The following is a 14,454-nucleotide window of genomic DNA, read 5'->3' as shown; positions in this document are numbered from 1 at the left end:
GAAAAAACACAGTCAAGCGGCAACTTCAGAGACAAATGGTTTATTTCAGCTTACAGTTCAGGGTCCGGGTCAATCCTGGTGGGAAAGTCACAGCAGCAAGAGTTGAAAGAGGCAGCAGGTCCCAGAGCATCCAGTGAAACACAGATTAAGATACAGAATTCTCAGTTCCATCTCCTTTTTTCTTCAGTCCAGTGTCCAGCCAATGAATGGTATCTCCCACACTTAGGGTGCGTCTTCTTACTTCAGTTAATCTGAACACCCCTCAAAAGCATGTCCAGAAGCCAACTACTCCCTCACGGGCACTCCCTCCCCATGTGATTCTAGACCTAAAGAGTGAAATTCAGCATCACAGAACACTAATGTGAACTATTCTTAACTTAGTAATTTTCATTCTTAGCGAATTACTTTTCTTAGGCAGAAAGTTAATCTAAACACCTAAAATTGAAATTAAAACAACCCTCTGCCCCTCCCTTCTAAAGTGGGGGGGAGGGTCTCTTTCCTCTAAAAACTTCCAGGGTTTGAACTTCCTTCTTGTGGTTCCTCCTAGCAGCCCAGCACCTTCCCACCCACATCTCAGCCTCCTCTTGGTCGAAGTATGAACAGAGATTCAAGTTTTCCATTACAAATGTAGTACTCACCATGATCCTAAATGCTCGGGCCTCCTTTGGGAAAAGAAGCAGATAGATTGCATATATTTTACTGTATGCCTTTTAGTGTCTTTGTGAAAAAATTGACTGTACTGCCTCATATAGTCTCTCTAAGATAACTTGAAACATTTTCTCTGCCTTTTATTGAAGCCAAAGGCTCACTGCAAATCACCATTGTACTACTGAGTCAGAGAGGTTGTTTTTAAGACTCATTAATAAAGGAATAAAGGCACATCACCTACTTTGTTTCACTTGACTAACACAGCCACATAATTTTTAAACTGCTTTGAAAACATTTAGTTGAAATTATAGTTCCATTAAGTTCCATTCATGAGGTTTTTAATGCATCGCAGGATTTTGTTTTATTTTTCCAGCAAGGATTTTATTTAATGATTGTTATAATGTTTCCAAAACAAACTGAACAAGAAAATTATTAATAAGGAAACTTACCAAAGTTTTTATTCTATGCGCTGATAAAGTTTCTTGAAATTCATATATTTCAAAGACTAACAGTTCTGGAAACCTAACAGGCATATAAGGAGACACTCACACTCTCCACACTGTTACTGCAACAATCTTCCCTGCTAATTTTCAGATCCTGCCATGTTGTAACTCAATTTAGGAAGCCACACTTTGGTGTCCCTTAAGTAGGCTCACCCAGAAGTACTGCTGTGTGCACATATTCTGCTGCTTGCCACTCACGAGTGCTATGAAGTCCCAATCCCCTGGAAAACCCCTAAATGCCAAGGGAAACTTTCAACTCAGTTCTTGAGATGCAAGTTTAATAGTGAATAATTTGCTCATTATAGCCATCAGGTTGGAGTTGTGCTCAACAGACACAAATCTAGTTATCGACATAGCTGCATTCTCGAAGACAGAGCGTCTTGGCTGGAATACCATGATGGAGTCTTAAAAAGACAGATAGATTAAAAAAGGCCCGAGAGTCCTCATGTTATCTGGAAACTGAGGAGTCTGGGTTTCTCCTATACCTGACACAAAGTGGGTACTTAAAAAACTAGGTAATGCCACCCGGATCAAGAAATACCAAGGAAATACATCTACTCTTTCTTTTGTGAACTACGTCAGAAGTCCTGTCATTGGCCCATATTTTTGTTGTCTACAGATTTGTTCCCATGTTTTAAAAAAAGATGACTTTGATAAAAACCAACAATAGAATGTACAATTTTTGGCTTATTTGGCGCACACACACATACATATGTACACATGCATACATACATATGCATATATACATGTCTGTATACATATATCTGTGTATGAGTTATGCCAGGACCAAGGCCACACCATTGTCTTCTGAGTTTCCCTCTTCACACAGAAGGTACCCTACTAATGTTCATTCACGAAAAAAGAGGCAAGGATCTATTATACTGAAAAAAAACCACACTCACTTCCATTAAGATGTAGGGTGAAAATAAATATCAAGCAACAATAGCTCCAGAGCCAAAGCCCTCTGTGACCAGCAAAGAGTAACAGTCAGCCTAAAAAAATTAATTCTCTATCTGTTTTCATCCCTCCTATGGTTGGAATTTTTAAAGTCAGACTTATTAGCATGCAGGTTTGCAGTTGTGCTCTGAGCTCTGAGCCTTCAAGTGTCCCGTTTTTTACTGCAGGGGATTTGCTTCTGCTTCTTGTTACATTAGCAAGTGCCCATGGGACAGAATGGCAAATCTATTTGTATTTTGCCAGCACATGATGGTGATGATATTGTCTCTACAATCAATTTGGTGATGGTTCCTTGAACTTAATCATGTCTAATAGAGGAACAGAGTACAGGAATTAACAGTTGAAAGTTCTGTATTGTGTTTAGCATTGTTACTGCTGCTTTTATGGCAAGTTTTCCGACAGTTAAGTGGGTCCCCGTTTACAAGATTACACCATAATCTCCTCCTTTTATAATTGCCTTTGGACGCTCATGAGGTTTAATTTCTGATATTGCTACTCAATAGCAAAGTAAAGAATGCATGTTTGAGATTTAAGGACAATTATCCAGGGATTTTCAAGTGTTGCTCTAGTGTTAGGAGATCTTGTACAGCAACAGGACCTGTTGTCAGTTTCTGTAGCCCACACGAGTTGTATACTTTTCTTGAGCCAGACAACCATGGGAGCTAAATGGATTACGAAGGTAGCAACTGCTGTCTTAGGCTAGCATAAATGAATAATAAAGATCTCAGTAATGATCAGCGTATCCCGCGGTTCCTACGAGACCCGCTGACTTTGGGATAGGTACATTATGTCTGCTAGCATGTTTTCCTCTTTCAGAGACTGTCAGAAACTCCAGGCAAGTTTGGGCTTCTGACTGGCTGGTAGTCAACTAGGGAATACTTTTGAGAGGGCAGAAGAGAAAGGGATGCTGTCTGACAGCTCTGCTTCCTTGTGATGGACTGGTCGGGGGACTGAGAGATTAGACACGGTCTGGGCATTCAGCTACAGTACTTGGTGTGTAGGAAGTGGGAACATTTCTCCGGCTTGGCCCATAGACTGTCATTCTGTACAGAGACAGCCGTCCAATGACAGCATTCAATTAATATAATAATTAATATTCTGAGTAGCTTTTCCAAGTCCACATCTTTCTTCTCACCAAAATCATGACTCTTTACATTTTGTGACAAAATCAGAGAGTTAGTCCCAAACTTCCACAATGCTATAGATAATAGCTTCCACCTTCTGAATCTACCAATCAGCACCCGTTCCTTAGTGAGATCACTATCACTTTACCTTGGGGAAAGCTGGGCTCAATTGTGCCTTCTTTAGACCATAAAATATTGTGTCTGAGGGCCCAAAAGGTGAGGTCTAAAATCAAAATTCTGAATAAGAGAGACTTTTGTCTTGTTTAGTTTTTTCACTGAGTTCCATAGGAGTGTCTTCACTGTATGACAGCTTATCTTGCAAATCACAGGCACACAATTATTGAATTACATATCTTAACAACAACAACAAAAATCAACCTTTGCTCCAAATACTCAATGCAACAGAACAGTGAGAGAAAGAGAGGCATGGGGTATGACTAAGCCAAGAATGTCTTAAAGAAGCCACAACCCAGTTGTTACTTGTTTAAAACAGGGTGACCAGCTTTAGACCCACACAATGAAGGGTGTCCACAAAGTCCACATTCATCTACTTCCTCCAAGCATTTGAATGTTGTCACACAAGGAAGAAATTCAGAGAGTCAGTGGAGGAAATTGTCCAAGCTGGCTGACCCAATAAGCTGGTATTCTACAAACATACAGCTATTCCTTGGTTAATATCCTAAAAGTCATGAGCACAATCTTTGATATCCTCTTAATATACATGTGTTGAACAGTGAAGTTTGTCTGCAGCTGCCCATTGCGATGAGTAATCTTGACATTTTGGTGAATAATCAAGAAAACCCTGCAGTTTCCAGCTGTCAATTTGGAGAAAGTTTCCATTGCGATCCTGAGGCTCTGGGACTCCTCTCTCCTGTCTGTCCATTTCTATGGCAGCTTTGTGTTTTATGATGATAGTCTTGCCCCTGAGACCAACCACGGTAGAGGCACAATAGAAGCATTATTTGTACTGTTTGGTTTTGTGTTAAGCACACGTCAGGAAACGACTACTGCTTGGAAGCAGCCGCAGCAGGACTCCAGGGGCACTGCTTACCCAGCTTGAGGGTTCAACCCAAGGCTGAGTGACAATAGAGAATGGGGGAAATTAAAAGCCAAAGTTTCTTTAATTGAACTTGTATTTGTAGAAATGTGATACACACTGAGAAGGTGCCTTTCTGAGTTCTCGGATGAGGAAGCAAGCTTCTCCAGGGACCTTCTGCAATGCCAGCCAAATCACTTGCTAGCTGAAACAAATGCCTTGATTAGTTAGAGCCATACTTAAATCTATTTTCTTTATAAAATGTAAATTGCAGAAAAATATAATTAGTTAAAGGAATGCAAAACAGCAACATAAAATAAAAAAGAACAAACACAGGAGACAAATACACTGTCTTAGTGAAACGCTTTTCAGAGAATTTGGCCTCTGTCACAATGACTCAGTCCTACAATGGCAATATAGAAGACCTTATAGAAAATTACATACACAATTAGGTATAGCAATGCCTCAAGAAGTCTTTGTTAATAAATGTAGACTGGTTTGGGCCCAAGGAGCTGGGGTTTGCCGAACACTGGCATTGGAAATGTTGCAGTGTAGCAGCTACCCACTGCTAAGCTGAGGGAAAGCCTGAAGTGATAAAGTCAAGCAGGACTCTGCTGCCTTTGTGGGGATACCCATATGCCACACCCTTTTCAATGCTGTGATGCTAATAAAGAACACTGAAAGCCCTTCAGAGTCCTCATCCCTTCAGGACACACAGGGAAAGTTTTGCCTCCATAGCTTCTACCAAGCACTAGCACTGCAATTGTGCCGAGAAGAGCAATGGATTTGGAACCAAACACTTTTACTTCACACCACTGTGATCTAAATCACACGCATACCCACTTGGGCTGTCAGAGCATTTGTGGCACTCTTTTTCTCCCTTAGCTGTAAGAGTCAGTATTTAACTCAATGGAAGACATGTCAGGACTAAATGAAAAAAAAATGTGCCTAACTGTGCTTTATTAATTGCAGAGACCTAAGCAAGCATGAACTTTGCAGCTATATATATAGATAGATAGATAAATGGATGTTTGTCTTCCAGTAAACTGTAGTCAGTGAAGTGTGTCCTGAGTTCAGAGCAAACACATAAGCTCAATGCGTGCACACGCCAGTTGACTTCACTGTTTTAGAGTCTTCAATTGCTCATCATAACCTTGCCAAACACACATGTCAATTCATTATAAAAAAAATATATAATAAAATTTAGTTTACAAAATCGGTTTATGGACAAGCCCGTTTTAATAGCACAAATCTATCAAATGTCACAGACAACTAACTTAAAGTGTGAGTAGCCTTATCATACCTGAAAGGATGCTCGTTCTTCTGCTTTTTAGCCATGGCTTCAGAGTCAGTACACACATGCTAGAGCTCCAAGCTTCTCATGAAACACAAGTACACAAAAGAACTTCCTGGAGTCATGGGGGGAAAGGACTTCCTGGATGCTTCCAGCTCCTGAAGGAGTCTTGGGCACTTCTCCTATAAAGGCAAGTGCACAGGGAAAAGGATGTGGCTTTGGCCCAAAGGAGGTATTGAATGGGACACTGCAGCGTAACAGAAGGAGAGCTTTGCTGAGCGATCTGGTTGTTTTTGATTTGTGCTCATCATAAGAAGTTCCTTGGCAAGAAGTGTGGCAGCTTGCTCTGACTCAACAGCCTTCCTTGAGTTTACTTCTACTGGGTATTTAATCTTACAACTAAAAGAAGATACAGAACTTATTATAATTAACATAAAATTCTCTTTTGTTTTGTTTGTTTATTTAAAGAAACATTTTCACCATCCCATGCCTTCCCAAAGGATCTATGGGCTTCAAAAGTCTCCTCTGCTCTCACTTTTGCAGCAAAGGTCTTGTTCCTTTGCATGCTTTATTAGCATAGAATCTGGGATATTAAAATCAGAGAGTCAGTCAGGTCTAACCCAGATCTGCCTATATCTGTTTAAAGATTACTGTACATGTATTGCTGGTTAAGCATAGAGAGGTAACTGGTCAGAAGGGAGGAGAATATGGGAATTAGAATCGAGAGAGTGGTCAGAAACAGTCAATACTCTCCTTAGCAAAATAAGACTTGTGAAACAGAAGACACGCCATGGAGCCATATGCAACAATGCATAGACTAGGAAAAGAGCAGAGAGGTGGGAATGCAGAGCTCCACTCTCTACCAGAGAACTTGAAATACCCACGGTACCTTTGGATGTCTCCATGTCTATGCCTATACGTCTATGTGGTTTAGGCAGCATGCCCATCTTCCATCTGTCCTCATAACAGCTGCAATTCTAGGGGCTATAACCACACAGATTAGAGAAAATTTAATGGGAGATCCGTTCTACATGTTATGTTTTTGATAAAAATCAAAGACTTGGACTTGCTCTTCCAGGGCTTTGCTTTACAATGTGATTTTTTATGTAAACTCTCATCTATATGATGACTCTAATATGAGCAGGTGAAACTTCAGACTGGCTTTACTGAGAGATTTCTGCACTAGGTCCACTCTTTCCAGATCAGAAACAACCTTTCCTGCCTGACATGGAACACTCAGGATAAAATGTCCTATGTGTTTCTGATTGACTTTGCTTTGGGTGTAGCTCACAAAATCTGTTGAAATTTGAAAATCACAAATTTGCAAAGCAGTCTAAGAAAAGCACTAATTTTTATATTTAAGTTATAAAATATCTAAAAAGCAAGAAATTAAATAGCAGATCTATAACTATAGCCTCTTTGTATTAAGAAACTACTAGAGCATCTTAAACCAATTCCATTTATTGTATAATTTAAGCCCTTAGCTACTAGAGTAAAGTCAGTGTCACATCATTCTTAATTGGTAGGGATGCAATAATCCTCAACTCTGGCAATACTGTGAAGACTTGACTTTATTTTTAATTGTGACCAGGGTCCTACCTTTACCATCTGAGTCAGATCCTCTGATGGTGTTTGATCCAGCACTTGGACACACCAAGATGCAATAGGATGTGGTACTCCACCACCCTGACAGAATGACAGAAGTCTAGACACAGGTGTAAGACCATCCTTTGAATACACCCCTCATTTTCCCATAGAAATTGTATTACTCCCTTCACCAGCACTTTTCTTAATAAGCTATAAGTTCTACTTCATTCTGAAAGCTTATTGAAATTATAAGGAAGATGGGAAATGAGGCTAAATCCAACCTTCTATTTTGGAAAGATGACACTGCCTATCACATGTCAGTGGTGGAGACTCCTTCGGGGGCTTCTGAGACCCCTGAAGACTTTCTCACTTTTCACAAGTCATGCTTCGCCATCTGGAACAGAAAGCAACATTCACCTCTGGCCACCTCAGGAAAAGGATCTGAGCAACAAGACAAATGTGTCAATTGCTAGGAATGAATTTTTATAAGAAAATCATGATGTAAAATAAAGCTATTATGGTAGTTACTGTGGTAACCACTGCTGCTGCCACTTCTTGTTGTGCTACAACACTCCTGTCTTCCTGTTAATGACCCTCATGGGACTAACGCAACAGGTCCAAAATGATGATTTTCAAAGTCATGCTTTTCTTTTAAAAAGTCCTTGAGGACCTCAGAGGAAGTAAATATTGCAGTATCCCCATGATATTTGAGAGTGCATGGCCTGGGCCAGCCATGGGCACTCATAACTCCAGTGTCCCATCAGACAGGACAGACTATTCCAGGTGACATGATCTTGTTAGTTATAAAAACTTCCCTTGGAGCATTAGGTTGTCTCTGTCCTCCTGGAAGCCATGTTTTAAAATTATTGCCCCCATTCCTATGCATGATTTAGCGAACAAAATGCGTTTTCCATCCAGCTCTTTCACAGTTACAGAGTACGGAGTGGAGAAGGTACCAAAAGCCACTGAGCAAAGTCCAGGGTTTGAAGTCAGAGATGCAGTTCTTTATGGTCATAGTGAGAGGAATTGGGACGTCTATAGATTTTTCTATTCAAAACTTGTTGTAATTATATAATTAAGCCAAAAAGTCCAAAAAAAGATTTGTGACGGACTAGCTGAAGTCTAGGCCTAGAGCTTCCCAGGTGGCAGGCCAACCCCACTGCATGACAATAGGGTCTTTTCTAAAAGTTGAAGTATGTGACTCTAAATTTGAGGAGCGACTGAAATGTCCTCAACTACAAGAGCGAAGGTATCTTTGACCAGTATAATTACAGGTCAGGTTGGAGAATTGGAGCTTTCTCTGCCATGTATTAAAATATAAGATAAAGTTTTGCTACTGCCACTCTGTCTCAAACGTATAGCCATGCGATGAAATAGGATGAGTCCAGAAAGCAACTCATGTTTACAAAAGAAGCAGATGGAAAATATAATCTATTACTGCGATTAAACTGTTATCTGTCTCTGACTCTTGTTCAGGGTCCTTGCAAAAATATGTTTGCGTTCTGTGTAACAACTCGGTGGTTGGCAGTATTCCTTAACTATTTTCCTTTAGCTTTTTTTTTTCCGATTGATCCTCATTTGGTTTCCAAGTCAAATTAGTTCTTGCATATGCCATGGTTATTTATGCACGATGATTAATGAGAGCTTATCTTTAATGTTACTCAGCATTAAGGAAAACTCCTAGACTCTGGTTGGCTAGTGGCACCATTCTAACGTAACTACTGACTGGACATTCACTGTTGCTAAGCATACAAGAGAAGTCCCCCTGTACAAAAATTACATTTTGATTCATTGATAAATTCAATTTTATATCCTTAAGTTCAGGTAGAATTATAAAGACTCCAAAATAATCTTTAAAAGGGATGGAATCACGCTGGTCCTGACCTCAAAGTGCATTATGAAGTTACAGATATCAAAACCAATGTGGCATAAAGTCAGACAAAGAAACAGCCAAGCAGAGAAGAGTCCTGGAGCTGGTCCTTGCATACATAATGAGGTGACTTGTAATAAGGGCACCAGGAGAAAAGACAATCTCTCTGAGTTATTTTTAAGTAGCCAAATATCTATATCTATATATACATAATTTAAACAATAAAAGCAGACAAATTTTATTTATGTTTATAAACAAAATTTACATGGTACTTACAATAATATAATTATAAAATATAAATAAAATAATAAAATAAATGTTAAAAAAGCAAAAGCCTTTATGTATAAAGCCCACCACTGAAAAGAAAAAAACAAACCACTCATTGAATGGAAGAAAATATTTGCAAATCCCACAGCCAGAGTGTTGTGCAACTGAGAAGCAATAAAGTCAATTTTGAAATAAAATATTTAAATAGAAAATCCACCAAAGTTATTTGAATGGCCAAAAAGAGAAACCCAGCTTCACTTACAATTAGGGAAATAAAGCCCAAGCTAAGCGACCTCTTCACACAAAGGAGCTAAAGCAGAAACAATGAAGTATTGGGAGGAATCCAGATAAGAGGCCTTCTGGAGTTTGGATAGGGATGTTAATTGCAGCAGGTGCCCATTATAGAGGTTATATGTTTCTTAAATTGAAATGTCTATGGTTTTGAAACACAAAATGACCACATGGCCCAACCATTTCCCATCCACCTACATGCAGAACTGAAGACAGAGACACAGAAAAAGTACTTGCACATCAGAATTCACAGCAGCGCTATTCACATAAGCCAAAATGTAGCAATGATACTTGTCAGTGGATGAACAAAGAAAGTATTTCTTGGGCCTTACTAAGGAATAAAACCCTGAAAATTATATGAGTGAGCCATCAGGACACTGCGCTAAATGAAATAACCCAGTCAGGAAAGAACAAATATTGAGTGACTCTATTTAAATGAAGTGCCAAGTATAGGTAACAAAGATTAAATAATGACATTAATAAGAAGAACAGACTGTTAGTTTCTAGAAGCTAACAGAAAAGAAGAATTAGAGGATTCCTTCTATGGGTGTGGTGCTCACGTGGGGGAGGTGGCTCATGTGCAGGGAAGTGCGCGTGTATTTGTTTAAGACAAAGTCTCTCAACAATCAGGCTAAGCTGTCCGGCCACAGGATGCAAGGGACCACTGACCTCTGTCCCCATTGCTGAGATGAAAACTGTTCACCTAACTTTCTGTGTGGGTGCTACAGGTTGAACACATAGGCCCTCCCACTTGCGGAGCAAGCACTTTACTGGCTGAGCCATCTCCCAATCCTTAGTTGGTTTTTAAATGAAACTGTATTCTATTACTCATTCTCTAGCTCATGGTAACTGTAACCTGAGGTCTGTACCTCTGTACCATGGCTTACTGGGGTTTTTTGGGGGGATGGAGAGATAGCGCCATGGGTACTTACTACCTGAATACAAGGACCCCACATTGGATCCCCAGAACCCATGAGAGCTGGGGCAGGAGAATTCTTAGAGGCTTTCATGCCATCTATCATGGGGTGGTGCACAGCAGTGAAGAAACCCCACATCAAACAAGCTGGATAGCCAAAGCAAGCACTGCAGCTGTCCTCTGACAGCTATGGCACATGCACACTCACAGACATGAACATGTATCCATACCTATGTTCATGTATATATATATATATATATAAACACACAAACCCAAAAATAGGACAGCTTTCTATCATGTATTGGGTAGAGTTTCAGTTTGAAAAGAGAAGGATTCTGGAAATATCTTAGTGGTGACTGCATTATGTTCATGTAGTTGATGTTAAAATTGTAAGGTTTCAAATGATGATCCTATAATTTTTACATTATTTATATTTTGCCACAGTTGGCCTTTAAAAAAAAAACTATGTAAAGTCAGGGATGTTGTCTTCTTACTCAGTTTATAAAAGTTTTGCAAACATCAGGCATAGGTGGATCACACTGAAAACCCAGCCTTCTTACTCACCAGCTATTTAGCCAATAACAGCAGATACAGTGACATCTAGGGATAAAACCAATGTTAAGTCTGATGCTGTAAATGGCGAACCTTCAGTAACTCTTAACTCCCCCATGGCTCCCTCCTGTGCTACATCTTAGTACAGGAGCTAACACGATCCTTACCCCTCGACAGCACCTAGACACTTGTGCATGACTTTCCGCCATGCCAACCTCATAGCTTATATAACACACATTTCAAAAGAATATGCAAGAAGCTTGAAATGTGGAGTTACAATAATCTGCTTCCCCGATACAGAACAACTGACCACTCAGAAAGAAGAGTTTTTGATAGCAGTTTCTGCTTGTGAGAAATATCCCACATACCTATCATTCCAGGGTGATTAATTCCACACCCCTTGCCCAAGTGGAAAAAAAAATTGTAATCTGTGTGGGCTTTGATATCGTTGCACACGTAGCCTGAATGCAAATTCCTTAAAATCCAAAGCCCCAGCGTTAAGTGGAACCAGATGCTGTGATCCCCGAAAGACATCTGGTTTTGGAAGGTAGCATCTTTAGATGGTTCACTTTCCTTGCTGTAAGGCTTTGGCAGGAGCCCTCTGTACATGCACTTCTTCTCTTGGACAGCAGATAGCGCTCCAGCTCCACCAGACATGAGCTGATCTAGTAGGCAATTTCTGGTTTTGCTGTTAAAACTGGGGAGCCTCCAAACTAGTAGGTACTTTCAGTTCCCGAATCAGTTTCCACTTGGAATCTATTCCGGCCCTCTGGAAACGATCGTCATATTCCAGGGGAGCTGGAGACACATCATCCTGACTTATACGTAACTCCCTCCCTGCACACCTTATATTCCAGAAGCACCGAAAGTGGTAAAGACTTTGAAGAATTAGGGAGTGTCACCTGTATAGTCCATACCTCAATACAGTGTCCATTTAGAAGTTTAGCTACCGACAGATAGCGCTGAACCCGGGTGGCTGACTGTGCCCCTCTGCCTCTGCACCACCGCCAACACACACACACACACACACACACACACACACACACACACACACACACACATACACACACACACACCCTGGTATCAGTGAAGTCCCAGAGGTGAAGGGACAGATAGATGACAGAGCTCCTGCCCAGTGTGGGCACTGCTTCCAACAGTGATACAAGCCTGGCCAAATGGCTATCTTGCTTCCTAGAGTCCATAGTGTGTAGAAATTTCTAAGCTAACACACAAAGTACAAACAGTAGATGACCCTGCCTTCCCATGTCCTGCTGGAAAAAAAATGCAAAAGCATCTATAAACATAATAAATGAAAGAGGAAAGACTCCTTAAGGTTGCTGCTGTTGTCTCCCTGACCCCATTACTCAGTCAGCTTTTCAAATAGTCCTAATTTAATTAAGGAAAAAGCCCAGATCAAATGTTTTCTTTTCTCTCTCTCTCTCTTTTTTTTTTTTAAGTCAGACTGTCCTCACTGCATTCATATTTCTCAGGAGGACAGTGACTTCTCCAGAGGGTCACCAAAGATTTCCTTTCCTCTCACTTTTCGACTCTCCCCAGCCACTGCCCTTGCAGCATCCCTTTCTGTCACCTAGCCCACTTCAGCCAACTTGATATACATTTCTTCCCAATCAGTGAAGCATCACAAATGAAAACAAAGCAAGCAGTCACATCTACATCCGTGTCAGCCAGGAAGTCAGTAAAGCTCAACTGCTCTCGGGGGTTTGGCAAAGGCTTGAAATCTGCAACAAACCCATCACAGTGCCCTTGTTCGGAGGGGTTAGCCAGTGTGGGGAGCAGGATAGGGCAGGATGGACTGCTGCTGCCAGCTAGGTAGTGTGGTGGTGTCCTCTTTGTCTCAGCAGTGGGTGGCAGTCTGCCACAGAAGGGTGAAAATTCAGGTTCTAATCCTGAGTCTAGTGTGTTTTGAACCTATTTTACCTGGAACACTTCATTTCCCAGTGTTTTCTATTTTTCAGATTTAAAAAGAAGAAACACAGTCTGGACTATTAAAGGGACTCATTCATACTTTTTTTCTACCTCAACAATGATTTTCTTCTGATTGGAGCAATGATCGAGTGCTATAAAATTTTGTAAATTCTCAAATGGGCAAACATTACTTTCAGCTGAGGAATTTGTATGTTTATGGCCCACGGCTATAACTCTCTTCTCATTTCAAGACTAAGGAAAAAAGGGGAGCTAGAGGAAAAATCTGGGGGTAAGGGTGGGGTCTGTATTTAGCTATAGCCCTGACCCTCCTTTCTCCAAAAATAGGCGGAAGCATACCAACTTTGGAGAGGCTGACTTAACAAGACTTGTGGGGCAGCCTTCTGTGCGGTGCTCTCCGCATTGCTAAATCAAACTGTGCATCGAGATGGCTTTCGAAATAGTGTATTGATTACCTAGAGCCAAATTGTGGCCTTTCGAACAGCATGCTCCTTGATCATCACGGATCCTGCAGTTGCAGATTCCATAATTGGGAGCTACATAGTCGGTAGAAATTGGAATTCGGAATCAGACTTTTAGTTGGATGCTGAATAATAACAGTTGTATGTGCGGCTTGCTTGCTTGCTGGGAAAAATATACTTATTTCACATTTCTGTATCTTTGCCAGGGGAACTAGCCTTTCTGTTTCCTTTAAGGACTCCATCTACCATACTAGTTTTGGTTACATTGAAAGACATACATCACACATTTCTTCTTTCTGGGTGTGGCAACTTGAGAAGAAAGAAACAATAGTAAATTTACCTCTTTGTTCCAGCCAAAATCAGTTGTTTAATTATGTAGCTAAAGGCTGTTACTCTTTCCCCAGTGCTCCAGTCAAGAATTCTGGAAATGATGTCAGAGAGGATGGAACGCCTTGCTTTCTGTGATGGGTCCTGACGTGCAGACAAGTGCAAATCCAGATTTCTGGGCCATATTTTCTCTTTATTAAACAGAGGAGATCTGATCTTTGTTAATTTTATTCCACCCATATTATTTAGGAAATACTGCTAATGACACATCTCTACTCCTATTCTTTCAAACTTATATTAAACAGCCAATCTTGAACTTAATCGTTATCGCTCATGAATTATTTCAGCATATATTTAAAAAATAAACTTCCTAATAGTTAATAGCACATTCCATATCATAAACTTCCAATTTTTGCAGAGATTCTCAAATTCAAGAGTTTTTAAATTAAATGTTTTTACCCGTGAATCATTAAATATCGGTTTGCAAGAAAATACCAAAGTATTTCGTGTAGCCTTAGAGAACTTCCTGAGAGGCTCACACTGCAGCTTTACAGCACCAGTCTGAACACTTTTCCTGTTTAAGACATCAGATGATGACAAGCTGAGCTGAGAGAGCTCTATAGGAAAAGACCCTCTTTTCAGAAAGGTGCAGGCTCAGACCATGCACTGCTCACAGT

At 40.4% G+C, this 14,454-nt stretch overlaps 1 long non-coding RNA gene across 2 annotated transcripts; it reads right to left on the bottom strand.

The window, feature by feature from the left end:
* Nucleotides 1-4,182: 4,182 nt before the first annotated feature.
* LOC311606419 lies at nucleotides 4,183-13,872 on the bottom strand. Of its 2 annotated transcripts, none has more exons than XR_014782345.1 (4): nucleotides 13,791-13,872; nucleotides 7,431-7,543; nucleotides 5,572-5,744; nucleotides 4,183-4,473 (listed from the first exon to the last, which is right to left on the bottom strand). It is a non-coding gene; the product is annotated as an uncharacterized lncRNA (long non-coding RNA). The 2 variants fall into 2 exon arrangements; XR_014782346.1 differs by having other exon boundaries at nucleotides 7,431-7,590; nucleotides 13,791-13,860.
* Between the last annotated feature and the right edge of the window lie 582 nt (nucleotides 13,873-14,454).

Source organism: Acomys minous (genome assembly GCF_964271855.1).
Source record: "Acomys minous genome assembly, chromosome: 10".
Taxonomy (NCBI): domain Eukaryota; kingdom Metazoa; phylum Chordata; class Mammalia; order Rodentia; family Muridae; genus Acomys; species Acomys minous.
This window is presented reverse-complemented; position numbering and strand designations above follow the sequence as displayed.